Below are 9,648 nucleotides of genomic sequence, written 5' to 3'. Positions count from 1 at the left end.
ATCATCTGTCCTGATCTGTCGGAATGGGCTCTACCAGGGTGCTTCATACAAAGTAATAAAAATGTAGCTACTGTGGAGGTGGGGCAGGTAAAGGGGCTCATCGTTCCTAAAGTCATTTTCTGAAAGGTTTTCTGCACAACTGCTATCCCCGCCCGAGTGCTTTACCTGATCTGTCACTCTTGCTGGCATCCCTCTAGCTTGAATGATGCTCACAGGTACAGAGCAGAGCCATTGGTTCTGTCTTAGCAGGGTAAATATTATTTCCTCTTACAAACAGTATTAACATTAAATGCAGCTCATTTGTTCAGCATAGCTGGACAAAGGGAAACATTTACTTGGCACTCTTTAGGATTGTAACTTACTATTTCAGGTCCATAATCAACAAGAAAGGAAAATAAATGCTGTTTACATGGAATGTATACATAGAGAGCTAGGAAAAAAAAATCACCTCTCAATGTCTCTGTATCCCATTGTCATTTTTCACTGATAGAAATTACTGAAATACTTACCCACGTGTGAACCTACCTAGCAAACACAAAAATTTGATGAAAATTTGATTGAATTTGATAATAAATCTTTTGCTAGTTATCCAAGAAATTTCCTAATTTGAGAAGGGATTTATTTAACTCTGCACAGCCTTGGCTCTGTGCTCTTGTGTCAAGGGAGATGCTTGGAAAGGGAGTGGCAAAAGAGACTAATGGCAGCTGTTACTTGAGACAAGATAGTCTTTTCATGTCTAAAAAGGTGTCAGGCCCTGCCATATTATAACAGCAGATAAAAGGAAACTGCAGTTAGAATATTACTGGGAGTTGTTGTAAACCCAAGTGCTACTGACGAAACCGTAAACTCAGCGCTAGATTTAGCGCTTTTTCCTTCAGGAAACAAAACACTTTAACTGTTTCAAGAAAACAAAATTACAATCGGTGACAGAACCACTCTGCACAGTTCTGCTCGTGTATCCTGCATTATAGCTACCATCAGTACTGAATTTATTTAATCACATAGGAAACTTTAAAAGTTATTTAAGCCCAAGCTTTGTCTCCACCCCTGCTCCAATTTCCCTTGACCAAGTTGTAGAGGTTTTGCCACTTCAGAGACTGAGCACAGCTGGAGAAAGAGACATACCTTTGAAAATCTTGTTTATTAAAAACAGTGAGCCCCACTAAAATTCCTGATGGATATTTAATTTTCATTAACTGCCTGAATAAAAATCAATTAAGGAAAAGAAGTTAATCAGGAATATTTAAATACCAACGTAGTGTAGAAGTAGCTCTATATTAGTATTTCTTATTTGAATATCTTATTTTAAAATGCAATTTGCTCTGCTAGAGCACCACTGCAGCCAAGCTTGAAGCTCAGCTAGTTGTCTCACTAAATATTTTTCACAAATGTTGGAACTGTGGTAAGTTTTGGGTATTTGGCACATGGTAGAAGGAGCTGTGACTGTGGTCTCTTTTGGATAATTTCAGGGGCAAACTAGATGAGCCCTTGCATGCTGTCTTAGTCCTCCATCCCAAGACCCCAGTGTTGCCCTGGCAGTGATGCCACATAACAACAGACAGATGAGATAGGCCCAACCCTAGAAACGGTCCAGGTTTTAACTGCCTCAAAACCATGACATTTGTGGCCCCCTTTGAGGTTGAATTCAGACTCTTTCAGTCCAACATGACTGCCACGTCCCAGAGCAGATTTAGCCTTTAAGCCTCTCTGTCTCAGCACACTGCAATGTACTGTAGACATCTTCTCTGAACCTTTTACACTGGAGAGTAAATTTGCTGCTTGATCTACAGCTGGGTGGGAAAGAGCCCTGAACTCAGTCTCAGAATCCCCAAAACCTGGAGTTTAATGGAACAAAGGGCTTCAAAAGTGGCAGCTACATGCATACCTAATGTACAGGGGCTTCATAGGACTTTATCTCCAGACAAATGCGTTGCTAGTTTTTCCTAATTATTGGATGGCTTCTTTACCAAATCAGACCTGCCAGTTAGAAATGTGGAATAGAGTCTGATTTCTGCTAATTAGGGCCATGGAAAGAAATCAGCAGTGGTTCTGCTGACAGCCTGCTGGGCAGCCAGCTCACATGTGCTGCCCTAAGCTGTGATGTGGGCTGTCTCTGGCTGTCAGTCACATAGAAGGATATGGAGGGTACATGAGGGAAATGTGAGGATGTAAAGGCTTTGCCTTGAGTTATCAAAAAACTGAGAAAGGTGATGCTGATATTACAGAGAATACAGAAGAGCAACAGAAGAACACGAAATAGTACAGTGGGGTGGCATAGGGCATATATTAATCCTGAATTCCCAAGCACTTGTGTTGCCAGATTTGGTATAACCCCCTGGGAAAGCCCAAGGCATGCAGATCAGCAACTCTGTACTCCTTTGTACAAACCCAGCCAAACTGTTGTCCTCCCTGTGTATGGCTCCTACAACAAGTTTTAGAGAGTCACGCACAGCCCAACATCTACCCCTGCTTTTCTATTACCTTTTAACCTGAAAAATACAGGCTTTTACAGCATGGTAGCAGATAGTGATTAGTGTTCTCTGTGTTTATCATGAGATGTGTGGGATTTGTAGGTGTTCTTCCTATCTATCAGGTCCAAGGGAAGGTGATGGGTTTGTGCTCATGCATGTCCAAGTAGAAATACACCATTGTTCTGGCATCTAATGAAATGCCATCATCAAAGAGGATGTCACTTTGTTTCCCCTGCTAAAAATCCCCTTTCCTCTTGCAGATTGCTTAGAATTTGCAAGAAAGATATTTGGGGAAAGTTGTAGCCTCATGATTTTTGTTTGTGATTTCTAAAGAAATACTGTTTTCAGTTGATGGCATTTTGTTGTTTTTCCTCATTATTACAGTGAGTTGCTGCCTGCTATGGTTTCTAGTATGGTAATGGCAAAAACTCATAGAATATGTTATTCTGCTGTTCTGTTTTAAGAATATTCTTTTTAGCAATACCAGAAGAAAATGCTACAATAATCATATAGATAAGGAGTTCTGAGATATAATAATGAAACCAAGCAGGATGAACAGTGATATTTTCTATTTGGGATTGGTGGTGGCTTTTTCAGCTTCAAAGGCCAAGTTTCTATTTACCAAACAAACCTTTATCCAGAACCTTCTAATCCAGCACTTTACACATGGTAATCTCTGGTGTTAGTGGTTTTGGAAACTGGGCTGAAAAATATCCTGTAATAATCTACTGATTTCTGTATAACAACAATATTTAATAATAAAAAAAAAATTAAGGCCAGTAATTCTTTGCTTGTTCTGTTTTCAACAGCTCACCACTGAGGTCTTACGGAGAGAACATTCCTCTCCCCACACTGATAATCTGAAGAATAACTGTGTAAAATGGATATGTGGCTCTGGCATTGAAAATGTTTGAATTCTTATGGAGAACTGAACACACCAAGATTATATTCCTTCCAATATTAGTGGTGTTATCTTGCAAAAACTTCTTTGTGCTAGTGTATTTACCTTGGAAGATACCAGTAATTTAAGTGTGGGATTTATTTTTTTGTTTTCTACTACAAAACCAAACTGTTTGTGCTGGGAAGCCATAAGTCACAGATTCAGGAAAAATTGCTATCAACAATCATTGGTGTCTTCCAATGGCCAGGCCACTCTCACCACTAAAGCCAAAACTTGGAGCTACTCTGACATGAGAGTGAACAGGGAGATTTTCAAACTTGGGGTCCTCATCCGTGTGGGTATCCATATGATCTGGTATAGCCCTCTCATATGGAAATCTTACAACATTGTTACTTGTCCCTGGGGAAGAGTTTGAATACTGTGATTAACTGGTGATGTAACTTGGAATATAACCCGAGCAAGTGACTGTGGTGGGATGAATGTTTCAGGGAGGGAATATATTAAAAATCTGACCAACAAAAGAGCCAGTGAGGTACAAAGTGTCCATGGTGCAGATAGAAGTTACCAGCACAGATGTTCTGGGAAGTCCCACCAGACCCACCCAAGGATACCTTGTGAAGAACCTTATGGAGCTCAGGGTCCCCAGCCAGCTCCTCCCAGACACTGCCTTGTCCAACCCAACCAAGAGCTTTCTGACAGCAGTCCATCCTCTTCCAAATTCCAAATAAAGTTCACTTAACAAAACCTCTCTGTAGTTGTTCATTTAACAAAATACAGTGCTAGGACTTCCCCTTATAAAGAAAGTACAGTGTGATTGTGGAGGGTTATAACTCTTGCTCTTCTAGTCAAATTGATCAAATATTCTATTGCATCACTAAAACTATTAATAAAAAACTCTGAGACATAGTGCCTCTTACAAAAGTAATTGTGTTTGCAGAATGACAGCCAATAGTAAAGATGGTACAGCATCTATCTGGAGAACAGACAATTTAGGAAGTGCAAATTAAAAAATTCCTCTAAATGTGATTCAAACTAAGAAGCCAGTTGATAATTGCTATGATATCAATCGCGGCAGCTCATTGTTTGGCAATGAAAATGAGTGGTTTATTTTAAATGCTCTTTTATTAATTTATTGTCACAGATCTCACTTTAATTTTAATAACAACATTATGTGATCACGTATTTTATTTATGGATTATTTGAAGAATCGGTTATGCAGATATTCGGATTAGTGGGCTATCAAATCATTAGCCAAATAAATCTAAAGGTAATAAAACTCACAGGAAGATAGATGGCTTTCTTTTTCTTGTTCTTTTCAGCTAATTCAGGCTAATTTAAGCCTTTCACAGAATGGTGATAATGAAGGATTTGTTCTCAGCAGCGTTATGGCAGGTGATTTGCATTTGAAAGTTTGACACATTTATAGGCCTTTGATCTTTTCCCCTCAGTGCTTGTGCCCCTGGCCAGACACCTACGTGCACGTTTTACCAGGTGGAAGATCTAGCAGCAAAAGTAGCTCTGAGAGTCACCCTGAAGACGTACACTAGAAAAAAACAATTAAACTATTTGTGCCCAGAAAATGTTTTATTGCAGAATTTGAGAAGCCTTTATATAATACCAGAAATAAAATACATTGAGACTTCTGTTATTAGAGTTAATTTAAATTAGAGAAAGTCCTCATGGAGAATTTTAAAGAATACAGTCTGGTGGTCCACTAGCTATTAAGACTGGCTTCTTCCATGGGTTTGAATTTATTATTGAAAAGAACTTCTTGCTGCAGAACACTTGAAGAATTTTGACACCAAGTGAGAAAACACTGTGGCAGCCATGGAGCCACTTATTAAATGTTATTTAAATTTTTGCTTTGCTAAAAAAAAAAACCAAAAAAAACCAGATAACAAAAATTAACTCTCTGGGCAAGAGAGCTATCTTTGGGCTAGAAGAGGAAGCCTTGAAAAATAAAATCAGGGTGCTCCTGGCACCATAAGCATGTGTGAGCATAAGCAAACACAGAACCCTAGGATATACAAAAGATGTTCATAGTATTTGCTATCTGACCTAATGTAAGTAGGAAGTCTAAGGATTCAGTAGGAACATAGCTTAGTATTTGAAACAGGAGTATTGTATCCCTCAGGATTTTTTAAAATTTCACATAACCAGCTGATTCCTTTGCTGGATTGTAACGATGAATTCCAGGTGTGTGAGCCAGTGCCCCATTTCATTCTCATCACAGATTTTATTCCTCAGGTAGTGTTTTCACTAATTGAAAAATTCCCTGGATGAAATTCCTTCCTGTTCCATTAGCAAATGATATTTCTACAAATTGATCTTTTCCTCTGAAAGAATACAAGGCTTGGTAGGTTCCTTGGAGGGGGACAGCCAGTCTGATCTCAGGAAAGCTCCAAGGATGGAGGTGTGTGGCCAAATAGCCTCAGGCTCTAGGTTTTATTTGGGAGGATGCAGGTCACCACCCCAGAATACTCGGCCTTTTTAAAGCTGTGTAATGAGTACTGATTAGCCATTGTCTGGAGTACACTGAAGGTAGTAGGGACTATGTAAATGTTAGCTTACTTTGGTGCACATCAATAGGGAAACCCCAAGAGCACTTCTGAGTTCCTGGGTTTTTTTTGTTTTTTGGTTGGTTGTTTTTTTTTTTTTCTTCCCTGCCTCTCCTTTAAAAGATGCTCCTTCAATCTAAGAGTTAACTTCACGTTGAATGGACTTGAAAATTCAGTTCTCGGTACATTTTGTTCTTCAAAAGGGAACGCCATCCATCTGTGTTACTTTGCTTTCAACTGATCACAGAATGTCAGATACCAGATAAGAGCGAGACACTGATGAATGCGCATCCCAGCCTGACAGGGCAGGTCAATGTCAGGGAAATCAACGTTTCCACCTTTTTTTTTTTTCCTTTGTTTTTATTTTTACTACAACCCATTTGCCAATATTTACTGTAGAAAATCACTTCTCTGGAAGCTCAACTGCCTCAAAGCGGTATCAACCGGAGAATTTAGATTTAATTGTTTTCTATTTCCGTCTCCATTTTATACATTCTTTTAAGCTGACCGCTGTGGTGGGCACTATAGAGATCTCTGCAGAGAGGCAATCCCTCCCCTGGCACTGCCTCTATCCAAGGAAGGGAGAGATTTGGGGAGCCAGAGCAGAAGACAGGGCCTTTTTGTGATCATGCAGGTCAGTGGCAGTGACCACTGGTGACCTGATTTCCCGTCCCGATTGTGACCTGATTGTGCTGCCTCTACAGACAGTGCTTTACTGTTTTCCTTGGATTGCAGCAAGCTGGATGCTAAGGGAGTGGAGTGGTAGCCAGGACCAGCTGCCTCCCGGATTTGCATACCTGCTGCTGGGAGCTCTACCTGCTTATTCATGCATGCACCACTTTTACACATCCAATTACCATTAACTAAGCAGGAACTCAGGCAGGGTGCAAACCAGATGTCTGTGTCTCCTCAGAGTGATGAGGACAGCAGCACACAGCTAGATGGGCTCAGAGAATGAAGGCAAGCTGAGGGCTTGATTGGTAATCGGTTTTTCCCTCTAGTTCTACATTTTACCTTCTCTTTCTTTTACCTGATGATAGATTCCTAATTTTGACTTATTGGCCCATACTTAAGTATTCTTGGTTGGAGTTTAGGTTTTTTTACTCTCTTTTGTGTTTAAAAACAGAAATAAAAAAATAGTTTTCTAAACAGCAGTGAGCTAATTTTTTTTTTCAACTTTACAACCTTAACTAAGTCCCTATCTGTAACTATATACTAAAACAATACACCTATTTGATAAGCTGTGCTTAGGACAGCCTTAGAAACTTTTTTCAAGTGAATAATTACATGTTTCCTGCTTCTAAGTTAACTTTATCCATACAACTGAGTAGACATAGAGAGATGTATGATTATATGAGCAGGAGACGTCAAGAAAAGGCATCATTTTCTACTGTCAGTACCAAGAAGCACCAAAAAGAGTGAGACACAGAAAATCAACTAGATGAAACCTTAAAGAACGAGAGAGAGAGAAATTAAATTAATTAAATGACAAACAAAAGAGGAACAGGAATAATATTTAGTGATAGATGGAACAAACTAGAAGTAGAAAAATTGAAAAGGGGTGGAAAATAAAAGTTGATTATGAGGTAAAGAAAAGGAGCAGGGTCTTCAGTAGAGAACACAGACCTCTGCACTATGGTCTTGTAACCCAAACACAACTGCTCAAAAATATAATCAGGCAGGAAAAATATCTGTGTCTTCTATAACCAGCAGGAAAGGTCAAGGGCTTTTAAGACTCAGAAATGATGTTTGTTGCCTCTTTCCTGCAGTGTGCAAAGCGCTTGGTTGCTCTTCTTTTCACCTCCCACCAGGTAGTTGCAATTGCAGGCAGAGCTAAGGCCTGTCCTGAGCTCCTCTGTCCACAAACCACATTCCCTGGTCCCCCAGACAGCTTGGTGAACTTTTTCTGGACTTGCTCCAGTGTTTCAACCCACCAGGCTTTCCAGGTCTTCCAAGAAACTGCCTCCTGTCTTGTCTCCCTGAGCCTGTGCTGCTGCATGGGGTTATCCCAGCCAGCACAGGGATTTGCCTTTGCTTTCTCTGCACATCCCAAGGCTGCTCCCTGATAATTTTCTCCAGTCCCTCCGATGGAAGCTCTGCTCTCCAAGACATTACCCACTACCCACACTTCAATATGATTTGGAAACCTCTGCATATGCAGCATTACCTACAAAAAATGTCAACAATTTTTCTCAAATGTATTCATGGGACTCTTCTGAGTTTAATTCAGTAGGCAAAATTCATGGAAGCATTTTGAGCAAATGCAAAAAAAAAAAATCCCCAAATTAACATCCTATTTAGATTAATCAATAGCCTGAAGGACAGACTTGGGGTTTTTTTTGGTGGGATTGAATGTGACTAAAATTAAGATTTAGCAACTCGCCAAGAAATCTATTATTGCAGTTTGAAATCAATGATCCTCACCCAGGGCTAACCACGTGCCCTGAAAGGTGCTCAAACAGACACACAGCATTTTATTTCAGAATGTGAAATATGTAAGTGCTAAATAAAATATGTAATCTAACTCTTGTATGCTGTCTTTTATCCAGACTATTGATCCATTTTATAATTATTAAACTGAACTGACACTTTGCCCAGAGCATGGAGATAAAACATGGCTTCTGTTAGCAGCACACAGCAATTCTGCCCATCAGTGCTAAGATGTGGGGGAGGAAGAAATGAGCAGATACTGACGAGGAGGTTCAGTGGACAAAAAGGAACAGCCTGAGCTGAAATGTAATCACAGGAATTGAAAAAGAGCTCCCTTCACAACCACACAGCTCTGCAGCTCGACTACAGTCACAACTGAGCTTTCAATACAATTTTCCTGGCTATTGGAATGTCTTGTAATATTTACCTAGTTTTTGGAAAATTCATCATGTTGCAAAATGAATGCATGAAAGCCGATTTTAATAGCAGGAAAGCAAGAGTGCAAACCCTTAGGTGCAATTAGGTACTATCCCAGTTATTTAATAAGGCCTGTGAAACCACTGTTACATATGGCAAAGGCAATCATCCCACTGTTCATGGGACAGTAGAAGAAACACTTGGGGATAAAATATATTGTACTTCACAATTTATTAAATTTGAATGTATGCTTTTGGGTAGGAAAGGAGGTATAGCTGATCTTGAAATACTTAGAACAAGTAACCCTCCACCTCTCCCATGAAAAATGGAGATATATCTTCTCCATTACAGCACACAACAGTTTTTAAAACTAAATGTGAAAGCTGACATAATTAGCTGCACTAAGTGCTAACAGAGTTTTCCTGCAGAAACAGCTTCTATTATTTTGATAATATCTGTTACTTCTCATTTCTGAGCAAAATTAATCTTATTAGGCTCTCCTTCCTCCCCCAGCTTTGCTCCTTCCTTCTGGCTGAAGTAGCCAGTGGACATTAAAGACCAACCACATAGCCGAACCTCCTTTCAACTTCTGTTAACAGGGGTATTAAAAAGACATTCCTAAATATCAGCTGAAAACCACTAGGTAATAAACTCACTACTTAAAAGGTGGGTAGGTGTAAATTCCACACGTAGGGCTTTTCATCTGGGAAGCCAGTTGCTTGGAGATCAGATGTTTTAAATGAATTGCGGAGCTGATGTCACTTGTCAGTCGATGAGGACTGACACTATTTGGAGGATCAAATACTTACATTTGAGGATGTAAAGCAAATAGATAAGTTCTGATCCTACCAGCCCAACACCAGAGAGATGC

Source organism: Motacilla alba, chromosome 3, assembly GCF_015832195.1.
Source record: "Motacilla alba alba isolate MOTALB_02 chromosome 3, Motacilla_alba_V1.0_pri, whole genome shotgun sequence".
Classification (NCBI taxonomy): Eukaryota; Metazoa; Chordata; class Aves; order Passeriformes; family Motacillidae; genus Motacilla; species Motacilla alba.
The sequence above is the reverse complement of the archived record's forward strand: the minus strand, read 5'-3'. Positions refer to the sequence as shown.